Here is a 13,982-nt window from a genome sequence, read left to right on the forward strand (position 1 = left end):
AACATGTGTTTGCATTTGCGATATTGCAAACTGCGTTTGCATGTGCGACAATGCAAACTGAGTTTGCATTTACGACATTACAAAGTCAGTTTACACACGAACTCTGAAAAATGGAAAACAAAAGTATGCAGTCAAAGAGTTAGTATAATCGAAACAAAATTCTGTCGAAATAACATTGAACGCCAAGTTTAGAACTTAATTTACAACCCATGAATCTCTTAAAGTCCTTATTCGAATACGACTTGGGCAACTGAGGATCTACGAGAAAAGGCGAGTACGTCCTCAATAATATTTTCTTTTTTTCGGAACCTTAAAAAGAAGTAATCGAGATAGGAAACAAATGAAAAATGCAGTCACTAAGATACTGAAGTTGTTTATTTGTGACCCTTTTTCTTCCACAAGTCGCCGAACATTCGAATTCTATAGCCTTTCTTTTTTCCACTGTCAAATCCATTTTCAAAATCATCGTGCGTTAATGGTGAAGGACGGAAACCAGAATATCCACGATCAAAGAGTTGTTTGTCCATTGACCCACATCTCCCAACAACTCTCCCATTCATATCTACTCCGAATAGTAGTTGTTGCTGCATCAACAACTTTCCTCCATTGTTCGGTTTGCACTGTGAATTTCTGCATCAACATACTCAAAGACTTTAGACACTGCCGTATTAGAACAAGACTAAGGCAGACGTATGAACAATTACCTTTGTAGTCATATTGGACATCACTCATCAATAATAAAAGAATATTTTTGGAGAAGTAGATAGGATATTTAGTTGATCATACAATTTACAATTACTAGCGTATTCATGAACGATAACAAAAATCAACAATGAGACTGAATAATGATTCAATACTCACTTGATTGAAGTTCGTGTTCCATTTTGAGAAGGCTCCTAGGTTAGTTCCTTGGAGCTTTATATTTGTCGGCATACTTCCTACAAAACAACCAAAAAATGAGATTAATAGATAAGACATTGAAAGAGATGTAAGAAACTCCAAAATAGCGAGGGGAAAGCAAACATAACAGTGGAATGATTTGCATCTTATACTTTTTAAGCAAGATAAGCTAAATCACACATTCATGCTTTATGACTGTCAGTTTCTGTTACTTCAAAACTAGGATCTAGCAACTCCACCCATCTCATACATCCGTGTACAAGTAGCAATCAATTTAGTGGTAGCTTATAGGAATTGTGTGAAGAATAATAGAAGAGAAACTAATAACCAACTTCTATATCTGCAGGAAAGTCCTTCACATGTAGAATTAGATGAAAAAATAACTTTATTATGCCGGATCATTTAGTTAAAACCTCTTATCATTAATATACCCAAACCAGAACAAGAAAGATAGGCTGAAACCAACCTCACCAATCAAGACAATGAATAAACATCTCACAAATTCTAAAACAACATTGAGGATCCATTATTCCCTAAAAATTTTAACCTTGATGGTCAATGAATATGGTCGAATTCATGCTCACATGTCATAGTATAAGAATTGGTCTATAAAAAAATCCCAAAAAAACGGTTTGTTTCTTAATCATGCCCAATTTTGTTCTCCCCTTAATGAAGTTCAATTCTAATAATGAAATTTTCACCTATTTGAACAACTGGAAGAGAATTGAGGCTCTCATTCCCAATCCAAACGCTGGACTCCCAAGCAGCTAAAATAATTTTCCATCTAATTTCACATTCTCTAACTACAAATAAAATAACAATGAATTAACAAACTGATTCAATCAAAAGGTTTTCTTGTTCTTATTTGATTGATTAGATAAGTTATGAGGACTCAGTATTTACCTTTGTTTTTCAGAATTAGCTACAAAAAAAACCCTAAACCGATATATGTCTTTTGGAATTAAAAACTTCCATTAACAATGAATAACAATGAATTAACAAACTGGTTCAATCAAAAAGTTTTCTTATACTTATTTGATAGATTAGATAAGTTATGAGGACTCAGTATTTACCTTTGTTCTTCAGAACTTAGCTGGAAAAAAAAATCCCCTAAACCTATCTATGCCTTTCTAGAATTACAAGCTTGCATCAACACAAACCCTAAACCATATCTTTTATTTTCTCTCCATGTTTTGTTTTCATTTTTCAATCAAAGAGGCAGATAATTCTCCGATGTTCAAGTTTGTTGATTTCAGAATTCGAAGAAGAAGAACCAGAGAAGGAGAAGACGAAGAAGAAGCAAAATCCTAAATTTTGGGGTTTCTAGAGAGAGAAAATGAGTTGTAAAGAGTAAGGGCAGATTTGGAATGAGAAGAATATAAAATGACCTTTTTACTAATTATCTATATTATTATAAGCTTTATGTGTCATTAGCAATAAAATTTTGACAGCTTTTAGATAATAGAAAAAGATAATTGCTTTTTTAGTTATTATGAAAAACAATTGTACCTAAACAACCATTTTCCCTTTGGGCAATAACATTTCTCATCATCTGCACCAAAATACTCTCAGTTAAGTTTTTTTTTTTTTTGAATTGGTAAGCGTGTGCCTCGAACCCTTGACCTCTAAGTTGGAAGACTTACCTCTTCCCACTTGAGCCAAGGGTTGTTGGCAATACTCTCAGTTAAGTTAATCTCTCCTCCTTTCTCCACCAAACCAACACTATTGAATTCCACATGGGTAAGTAAGTATCTGACTTAGAATCCAATCTCTCCGATGAGAGTAAAACCTAAAATGTTTATCAACCAGATGGAACAAACACAATAATAACATCCTATTCCATTAAGAGACCAAAGCAAATCTTCATTCTCGAAATTGGATTGAAAAGCGAGCACCTTTTTTCATAATTTCATCAGAAGGAATGTTAGAAATGCTTCCAATATAAACATTTTCAGGGAATTCAGAGAGTTTAGAGAGAGAATGAACAATGTGACCATCAAATAGAACAAGATTGGGAGTTAGGGTATTGTTATTATTATCATGAAATTCATGAGAAGAGATGAAATGGGTAAGATTTGATTCAGAGGAACAAGGGTTTGAATCAGGATGAATTTGGAAATGTTTGATGACAGAAGGTTTGTCTTTTCGAGAAGGCCAAATATAGAGAGATTCAGAAGAAGTGTCTCTGAGTTGCTGAAGAGGTTTTGAAGAAGAGAGTTTTTTTTTTGAAATTGAAGAAGAGAGTTGAGTTGGGAGGGAGGGAGAGAGACAGAGAGAGAGAGAGGAAGTGTTGTTGATGAATCAGAGAAGTTTGGGATGAGATGAAGAGATCTCGAACGTTGGATTCTCCTCGAAAAACAAACTGCTATTTGTGATCAATCAGTGGTAGATTTTTTTCTGAAACAATAAGTTTGAGGTGTTCAACACAAAAGAAAAAAAAAAGTTTGAAGTGATTCAGCAAAAAATAAAGGCTACTATATTGCTAGTTCTACGTATCTTGGGATTATGATAATTCGAAATTAGGACTTGAAAATATATCATAATAATTTCATATCATATTAGAGAGTATGTTAGACCTTCGTACTGCTAACTACGCGTCTAATAATATCGCCGCACCGGAGGAAGAAAAAAGAAAAAAAGTATCATATCTCCTATCGCTTTGATTTCTTAGTGATTAATTATATGCATTGCCAAATGCAGCCAATCTAGCATATTAACGTTTCGGATCCCCAAGATATAATATTTCGGATCTAAAAGATACTTCATTGGATATTCTATTATAATGTTGCCGTCGATGAAAAACAAATAAATCCCACTTTCTCAATAAAACAGTTGTGTAAAATCGTAGCGATTACTTAAAAATCTTAGCTGGACAATCTTAGGCATATTTTATTATATATAAGGGGGCACCAGTTAACTCTTTTTCTAACAAGGATCAAACAAAACTCTTCAGTTATAAGTTTGTGTTTTCCAATGTATAAGTCTAGCTTGATATTTCTATGTTTTATCTAACATACTTAGTTGCTCAACATGCTGAATATTATCACAATGGAGTTTGATCTTGAGATATTCAAGTCAATGAAGTGTTTCACGATTGTAAGGTCAGGGGTTCGATTCCAAATTAATTTTATTATCCAGGTATGTATATATAAAATATAGTAAAATCACCTTATTTGAACTTTTTTACATGACAAACTTTTTTCCAAATTAAAAATTAGTAAAATCAATTGGAGTAACTTTAAAATTGATGTAAGGAGATCAGAGAGTTTGACTTCAACTTGTAAAGATCAAAAAGTTTGACTTTTAATTAATAAGAACTTACTTAGATAAGAAAATTTCTTAATTTTTTACCATAAGAAAGAAATATCACAAAATTACAGAATTTATATAAGAGCATATAGCTCTCACTATTTCTCACCCCATTTAGATCAATCCAATTCTCTAATTTGTGTTTTACCTCACTACCTTTGATTTCTCTGCAATTTGAATCATCTCTCATGGCTAATAACATGGTTTATTTTGTGGCTGGGGATAGAAATAATGGATTGGATGATGTCGAGGAATTCGTATTGGTAAATTCTCAATGTAAAACTTTCATTTCTTTATCGATTTTGTTATGGGTTTTCGGTATCTAAATGAGGAGAGAAATTTGTTGAAATGTAGGCCAATGAAGATGTTATGACTACGCAGAAGCAGATCAATCAGATCATATTCTTCATGCGGTAACATATGTTTGGACAGTCTCTTCTCGAAGATGTAAGTTTCAAAATTCATTGTTTATTTTATCGAAATTCTGAATGACGTGTTATTCGTTTTTTATAAGTAGTTCGAAAACTTGAGGCTGTGTTTAAACATTTGATTTCAGACTGTTGGGCGACGGGCGGTCCATAGCAACCGAAGCGTTGCTTTCACCTGGTGAGCTTCACTACGCCAACACTAATAGGATACGTGATATAAAGACGGATCATAAATAAGATATCCAACGGTCAAGATGAGTTCCAGAAATAATATACGTGTGTAACACGTGTATGTACGTAACAGATCGAGAAGACGAGATCCGACGATCAAGAAGAATTCAGAATATTGAAGATATTTGAAGATATATTGAAGATATGTGAAGATTTAGTTTCTTATATTCAGAATATCTCTTGTAACTATCTAATGGTAAAATTAGACAGATTTTATATTATTTCCTAGTTTATGTAATGGCCAAAAATCGTATTAGGCCCAGTTCGCCTAAATGTCGCCTAGGCCCAGCCTAATTTGCATTAACATCACTTGGGTCCATCCCACTTGCCTACTGGTTGGACACTCTCCAACGTGGAATTAGATCCATTAGAAATTTAAACGGCTTTAAGCCCTTGTGAGCGTCCATCTAGACGAACAATAACCCATTAAAAGTAACAATACTCCAAGCACCCCTTAATCGCCCTCAACCGAGTCTGTCGGTTGCCGAGTCAACCTCAACTCCGGAGTCCTCGCCACGTATTCATTTGACGAAGTCACTCTAAAACCCCACGTCGCCTTAAGTACCTTTAGGCGATCTCAGACTACGAAGAGTCTAAAGTCGAGGCGGCGTAATCGTACGGTCAAATTGCTCTAGGCGACAGATTGACGACTAGAACGAGTCTCCCTTAGGGTTCAGAGTCACCCTCAACCCCAAGTATTTCGGATCTAATAGACTCCACGAGTCCATCAACCGCCTATAAATAGAAGGAGACTTGGACTCCAAAGGCATCGAATACCGACTAGAAAACTACATAACACTTTTCTCTCTCTCATTTTTAGTATCTTCTGATCAGTGCTCTAGACGACGATAATCGACCTTCAAATTCCAGAAGACTTGAAGGGTAATTGATGGCGGCCATCCTCCTATGGGCCTCACGGCTAGCCCAACTATAGGCCCACCGGCCTAGAAGTTATATTATTATAAGTTTCCTATTTTATTATTTAGGGTTTCTATGTTTAGAAATATTAGCAATCAAGGAAAGTAGTATTAGTAGTTATCTTGTTTCCCACTTTGAGTCTAATTAGGAAAGCATAATCTCTATATAAGAGAAGTTCAGTTTATCTTGTAAGACATTGAATTGAGTTATAAACAAACCCCTTGATTGCATCTTCTTTCTTTACAGTTATTTTAGTTTATCTTTAGTTATTTCTTCTCTCTTCTTAATTCTAGTAATGGATTCTAATGTTATTTCGCTTCCGCAACAATCTACATCAGCTGGTATCATGAGCCTTCAAAATCCTGAAATTTTTTTTCCAACAAATCATCCAGAGAGGAATAAGGTGTTCAAATCAAGACTTACAATCAATAAAAAGGTATGTGATTTCATCATCGATAATGGTAGTGAAGAGAACATGATTTCTCAACGACTTGTTAATGCCCTTCAACTACCTACAACTGAACACCCAAATCCTTACAAAGTTGGTTGGATTTCTAATCAAAAAGAATTATCGGTAAGAACCCAATGCACATTCCCGTTCTCCATTGGCTCTTATTATCGTGATTCAATTTGTTGTGACGTCATCGATATGGATAATTGTCATCTTATTTTCGGAAGACCATGGATTTTTGACGTCGACGCCACATATTATTGTCGGGCAAATATATTCGAGTTTTCTTGGTCAAACCGTACCCTTAAACTATTACCGTTAACGGAGAAAACCCATCTCTCGGTTCAAACTTCCAACACGGAACCATCACGGCAAGCCAACAAAACTATCACCGATCATCACCAACAAAAACAACCGCAAACGACCACCACCGAAGCACCACAACTTCCATCCACTACACCACAACGAGACCACACCATCACCCCGAACCAGCCTCACCACACCGAAACACAACAGCTCCCATCCACTACACCACACCGAGACCACACCATCACCGATCGCCACCTACAACAACAACCGAAACCCACCACCGTCACACCACAATCGAAGCCTACCCCTACCGAAACAGCCCCACTTCGCGGCTTTTTGCTAGCAACCAAAGATACTTCAACCACCAACCGACCACCACACCCATCCGTTAAACCCCTTCTTGACGAATTCCATGATCTTATACCATCCATCACACCACCTTCTCTTCCACCATTACAGGATATTCAACACCAAATCGACCTTATACCGGGAGCTAATTTACCAAATTTACCTCACCACAAGATGAGCCCTCAGGAACATAAGTTACTCCAGGAACAGGTAGAAGATTTATTATCTAAAGGCTTTATTCGGGAAAGCCTTAGTCCATGTGCAGTCCCGACACTTTTGGTTCCAAAGAAAGACGGTACATGGCGTATGTGTGTTGACAGTAGAGCTATCAACAAAATTACCATCAAGTATGGTTTCCCAATCCCTCGTTTAGAAGACATGCTTGATCACCTCACTGGGGTTACAATTTTTTCCAAAATCGATCTAAAATCAGGTTATCACCAAATAAGGATTCGAGAAGGAGATGAATGGAAGACCGCTTTCAAAACAAAGGAAGGACTTTATGAATGGTTAGTAATGCCTTTTGGCCTCTCTAACGCTCCTAGTACTTTTATGCGTTTCATGAATCAAATTCTTAAACCTTTTTTGAACAAATTTGTGGTCGTTTACTTCGATGATATCCTCATCTTTAGCAAATCAAGAAACGATCACTTAGACCATATTCGAGCAGTTTTTGAGGTTATGAGACAAAACTCACTTTTCATGAATATTCCCAAAAGTTTTTTCTTCTTGGATGAAGTTTATTTTTTAGGATTCATTATCAGTAAGAGCGGTATGAAAGTTGATCCCGTTAAAGTCCGAGCTATTTCTGAGTGGCCTATTCCATCCTCACCGTCAGAAGTTCGTAGCTTCAATGGTTTGGCCTCTTTTTACAGACGTTTTATTCGGGATTTCAGTACAGTTATGGCACCACTTACTGATTGCTTAAAGAAGGGTAAGTTTTTATGGGGACCTCAATAGGATGAGAGTTTCTCTACAATTAAACAAAGATTGTGTTCAGCTCCAGTCTTGGCATTCCCAGATTTCTCCAAACTTTTTGAAGTGGAATGTGACGCTTCAGGCTTAGGTATTGGAGCAGTACTATCTCAACATAAAAGACCTATTGAATTTATGAGTGAAAAATTAGGGGACGCAAGACGAAAGTGGACGGTCTATGAATCCGAATTTTATGCCCTATACCAAGCACTACGTCATTGGCAACGTTTTCTCCTCGGGGTAGAGTTTGTCCTATATACGGACCATAAAGCGTTACAAACACTTAACGATCAAAGAACCGCGGACCCTATGCATATGAGATGGATTTCGTTTATTCAACGTTTTAACTTCGTTATCAAGCATAAATCCGGGTCTTCTAACATAGTGGCCGACGCCCTTAGTCGGAGAGCTAGCCTGTTAACCACCATGACCGTTCACATTCCGGGGTTTGAATTATTACCAGATCAATATAAAGATGACCCCGATTTTGGTCCAATTTGGGATTCATGCAGTCAAAATCGTTCTTCAGGTGAGTTCTTTATCTCTTCCGGTTTTTTATTTCGTGGTAATCAGTTATGTATTCCTATCTCTTCTCTTCGAGAACATATTATTCGAGAATTACACAACGAGGGCCACGTAGGACGTGACAAAACATTCATGTTAGTTTCGGAAAGATTTTATTGGCCTAAGCTCAAAAGAGATGTCTCCCGAATTGTAGAACGTTGCTATGTTTGTCAATCAAGTAAAGGCAAAACACAAAATTCAGGCCTTTACTTACCGTTACCCACTCCGGGAACTATCTGGGAAGATTTATCGATGGATTTTGTTCTTGGTCTTCCCCGTTCTCAGAAAGGACGAGATTCAATTATGGTAGTCGTTGACCGTTTTAGCAAGATGGCTCACTTTATTCCATGCAGGAAAACTGACAATGCTTCTAATATTGCTAATTTATTCTTTGGGAGATTGTTCGTCTTCACGGGTTACCTAAAAGTATCGTCTCTGATCGAGATGTGAAATTTCAAAGCCACTTTTGGCGCTTTTTATGGAAGAGACTCAATACTAAGCTTAATTTCAGTAGTACTTGTCACCCTCAAAGTGACGGTCAAACGGAAGTTGTCAACCGTTCTCTTGGTAACCTACTTCGTTGTATTATCAAAGATAAGGGTGTCAATTGGGAAACCGCTATTCCTCATGCAGAGTTCGTTTATAATAACACCGTTAACCGTACTACGCGAAAGACACCTTTTGAGATAGTATACACCTCTCGGCCGAACCATGTGGTCGACCTCGTCCCTCTCCCTTCTATTGCCGAGTTCGACCCTCTTGCCGACACTTTCGCTTCTCATATCTTAGCTTTACATGATGAGGTTCGTCATAATATTTCTATGGCCAATTCGTCCTACAAGGCGTCCGCCGACCGTCATCGTGTTCATAAAGACTTCAAAGAAGGTGATTTGGTAATGATTTATATTTCGAAGCAGCGTACTCCCGTGGGTACTTTCAAGAAGTTAGGCCAAAAGAAATTTGGTCCTTTCAAGATTCTCCACAAAATCAATGATAATGCGTTCGTGATTGATCTTCCATCGGATTTCAATATTTCCAACACTTTTAATGTTTCCGATATTTATCCATTTTTTCCGGACGAACCAATATGAAGACACCAACTTGGGGGCAAGTTGTTCCACGGAGGGGGAGTATGATGGCGGCCATCCTCCTATGGGCCTCACGGCTAGCCCAACTATAGGTCCACCGGCCTAGAAGTTATATTATTATAAGTTTCCTATTTTATTATTTAGGGTTTCTATGTTTAGGAATATTAGCAATCAAGGAAAGTAGTATTAGTAGTTATCTTGTTTCCCACTTTGAGTCTAATTAGGAAAGCATAATCTCTATATAAGAGAAGTTCAGTTTATCTTGTAAGACATTGAATTGAGTTATAAACAAACCCCTTGATTGCATCTTCTTTCTTTACAGTTATTTTAGTTTATCTTTAGTTATTTCTTCTCTCTTCTTAATTCTAGTAATGGATTCTAATGTTATTTCGCTTCCGCAACAATCTACATAAGTAATCTTTTAGGGGATCACTCTAGATGACGATATTATATCTTCAAGCTCCATCACTCTCGAAGTTCTTCTGAAGTCCTTGTTACATCCCACTTCTCTATTATCCAGAATCTCCGACCGAGACGACCTCTCGACCTGCTCCAGGAGATCAATCCGACCAACTATCCCGTAGAGTCGAAGCTCCGACCACTCTACGAGTCTAGCCACCCTCCGACGATACAACACGGTGACACCCTCAGCATTCAATCGATTAATATTTATCTTTTATAGTTTGCTGACTTGACCGTCGGAGTGCCCTTGGCAAGACACCATCCCGGTATCCTCAAGACTTCACGGTTTTACTCGTTTTTGTCAGTCTACAGGTCTAACCGGAACTTCGTCCGTCTCGAGGTCTAAATCTCAAGTTGTCGGTGGCCCACCAATCGACGATCTATTAATTGTGTGATTTTCTACCGTCCACAGTTTAGTAATCAGAAACTAGAAAACTCTAAACCCTAAGTTATCTATAAATAGGAGAGGGTTCTAGTAATCAAACTCATCGAGTTATGTCTGACCAATGTAGCCGATCAACCCACATTTGTATGTTGTGATTACTCATAAAGAGTTATTTCTCCGTGGATGTAGGTCTTGAGTATTCGACCGAACCACGTTAAATTATTGTGTCTTTATTTTAAGTTCATATCTCTGATTATTATACAATCATAAATTTAACATGGTATCATGAGTAGGTTATTTGTTCGTGTTTTATGCTTCCGCAAAATTCCAACTATTTTTTTAGTTGTGATTATATTATTGTTCAATCGTGTATACGATTTGTTTTAACTTTTCCAAGATTAGTCTTGTGATTTTGACGAGGAAATCAAGTAAAAGTAGAAGAATTTTTTCAACCAAGAATAGGAGACCCCAGATTATCAATGATTTTATGGGATTATTTAAGTTCATCGAAGACGCACTTCCTCTCCAACAAAGGTATGATTCTACATTTATTTTAATTTTTTCAGATTTTTTTTTTCAATTTTTTCGAATTTTTTAGACCTAAAATAGGTCTGAAATTAAAAATAGAAATTTCTGGAACCAAAATCACGGATCTAGTTCACTTTCAACTAACTAGATTTCCCATTCCGGAATAAAGAAAACCTGGTATTTTACTAACCCGCAACCAAACAGACTCTTATGGCCATGTTTGACTTCACTGACATAGTCAACGAACTTTGACCCGTGTTTTATTACAAATGCTGACGTCATTATTGACTCAGTCAATACACTTTGACCCGACATCTTTCATCTTCTTCCCGGCAGAAACCCTAGGGTTCAAGCTCGGCGACTATTTCCATTACCAATTCATCACTTCCATCGATTTGGACTAAAAACAAACGATTCTTTTTTTATTTGGTGAAAAAAAGAATCATTTTATGACCGAAAACCATATTTTTTGGAGTTTTCTCTCTCTACAAATATAGTCATTGATGTACTTTCCATTGGCTCAAATTGGTTGGATTTCACCTATTATATCAACCTAATATCAATTAGGTTGTTATTTACTCCATTAACTCTAAAGATTCAGAAAATCTAATTTTTAGAAAACCTTAATTTAGAAGTTTCTACATTTCCCCAAATTCAGTATTTGCGACAGTTTCTCATCCCACTGTTTTGTGACAGATTTTTTTGCCACAATTCATCTCGGAAATTTATTTTGTGATATAATTCTAATGTCACCTATATCCAACTTTTTCTAGTTGTGACACAATTTTTCGGTCACTTTCTCTTTTATTTGTGACACTAGAATAGATTGATTTCATCTATTTTTCTTTCCAGATATACCCGTGAGATTTCCAAAGGTCATACTTTTTTTTATGACGATTTTATTTCTCTGCTAAATTTTTGGACTTTCCCTTCAGCGGAGAAAAAAATTCATATTTTGGTTTTTAATTCGAGAATTCAACCCGCGAAATTTTCATAATCATATTTTTTATGATGATCTTCTTTCTTGCCAATTATATTTTGGCTTTTCTTGCCACGAATAAAATATTGGTGTGTTTGGTTGCAGGATTCCCAAGTAGGATTCCTATCAAAAGTGGGATTTGGTAGGAATCATGAATCCTTGGTCTGTTTGGCTACCAAGAATCCTAAGACTCTTGAATTCTAAGGATTCCTAATTCCAAAATTTGTATTGGACCAAAATCCCACCCTACCCCCTAGGATTTGATAGGATTTTGGATTAATAAATCTAAATTTCAAACTTAAAATCAACGAAAAAATATTTCCTTCTACAAAATCATTATTTTTTTCAAAAATCGTATTTTTTCTAAGGGGTATTTAGCGATACCCCCTCATCCCTAATGTCCAATTAGGGATGCCCCCTTTTTTAATTGGATATCAGGGATGCCCCCTTTTTTACACTTAAAAGTACTTATTTACCCTTATCTTCATTTGTTTTCTTCAATTTCTTATATATTTTTGGTGTTATGCTTACCAACAAGTTTTTGTTTCTCATATTTATTTTTCTCTTATCCATCTTTTTCTAATTTCCCAACAACATTTATCGAAAATTTTAAAATTGATAAATCACAACAATTCGAAATAAAAATCGTAAATTGTAATAAATTTTTTTTAACTTACTAATTTTTTAATGTATACGAGTTATAATTAATAAAAAGAACGATAGATATCAAGAAGTCTTCTTCAAATTAGTTACATATATCAATTTTAACGTTAAATGAGAAAACAAATGTGAAGTTAAATTTTTTTCTTTAAATTTACAATTTTTATTTCGAATTGGTTTAATTTATTAATTTTAATTTTTCGATAAATGTTGTTTGTAAATTATAAAAAGATGGATAAAAGAAAAAAAAAACTATGAGAAACGAAAATAAGTTGGTAAGGATAACATCAAAGAGGTATAAGAAATTGAAGAAAAAAGAAAGAATAATAAGAATAAGGGTAATTTTGTACTTTTAAGTGCAAAAAAGGGGGCATCCCTAATATCTAATTAAAAAAGGGGGCATCCCTAATTAGACATTAGGGATGAGGGGGTATCGCTAAATACCCCTTTTTCTAAAGACGTTTAAAAATACTCAAATAATAATAAATCATAGGATTCTTAGTTGCCAAACAAGCCAAAAAATATTACTTGGATTCATGAATCCGTGGAATCATGAATCCTAAGGACTCATGAATCCGCGGATTCATGATTCCGCCATCCAAACACACCATATATCTATTTTGACCTTTATTTCCGAATTCTCCCGTGACATTTTCCAACTCATACTTTGTCTATGATGACTTGTCTTTCCTACCAAATTACATTTTGGAATATTTCGTCATCGAATAGAATATCTTTTTAACGAATAGAATATCTCTATTTTTAATTCCGGAATTATATCCGTTATCTTGCATTTTTTTGGCAATGAATTTCATGTCGACCATTGTTTTGGTTGTTTCTTCTCAAATACTTTTTGGCATTACGATAATGATTTCTTGTCGATTTCAAACAAAACAAAATTATTTTGTCACTCATTGGGTCACTTCTTAACCATTTTCACGCGACAATGATTCTCTTGTCGACATTCACATTAACAACATTTTTGTTGACATTTTCTTTCTCAATGACCAACTTTAAATATATGACAATAATAAATGTAGTTATTTTTGTTACTCATTAGCTCTCACTATTTCTCATCCCATTTAGATCAATCCAATTCTCTAATTTGTGTTTTACCTTACTACCTTTGATTTCTCTGCAATTTGAATCATCTCTCGTGGCTAATAACATGGTTTATTTTGTGGCTGGGGATAGACCTAATGGATAGGATGATGTCGGAGAATTCGTATTGGTAAATTCTCAATGTAAAACTTTCATTTCTTTATCGATTTTGCTATGGGTTTTCGGTATCTAAATGAGGAGAGAAATTTGTTGAAATGTAGGCCAATGAAGATGTTATGACTATGTAGAGTCGGATCAATCAGATTATATTCTTCATGCAGTAACATATGTTTGGACAGTCTCTTCTCGAAGATGTAAGTTTCAAAATTCATTGTTTTTTTTACCG

General features: G+C 35.6%; 1 protein-coding gene and 1 long non-coding RNA gene across 2 annotated transcripts in view; one reads left to right on the forward strand and one right to left on the reverse strand.

Moving 5' to 3' along the window:
* The window catches only part of LOC147563214 (two-component response regulator-like PRR1), a 33,369-nt gene that overhangs the window by 4,463 nt on the left and 14,924 nt on the right, over positions 1–13,982 (forward strand). The gene's annotated exons all lie outside the window — the stretch shown is intronic.
* LOC147563215 (uncharacterized) lies at positions 129–2,360 on the reverse strand. The gene is made up of 3 exons (XR_015236375.1): positions 1,974–2,360; positions 862–938; positions 129–630 (listed from the first exon to the last, which is right to left on the reverse strand). It is a non-coding gene; the product is annotated as an uncharacterized LOC147563215 (long non-coding RNA).

Source organism: Eschscholzia californica, unplaced genomic scaffold (assembly GCF_041429995.1).
Source record: "Eschscholzia californica isolate CP2 unplaced genomic scaffold, dmEscCali1.0.p SCAF_1, whole genome shotgun sequence".
NCBI classification, from domain to species: Eukaryota; Viridiplantae; Streptophyta; class Magnoliopsida; order Ranunculales; family Papaveraceae; genus Eschscholzia; species Eschscholzia californica.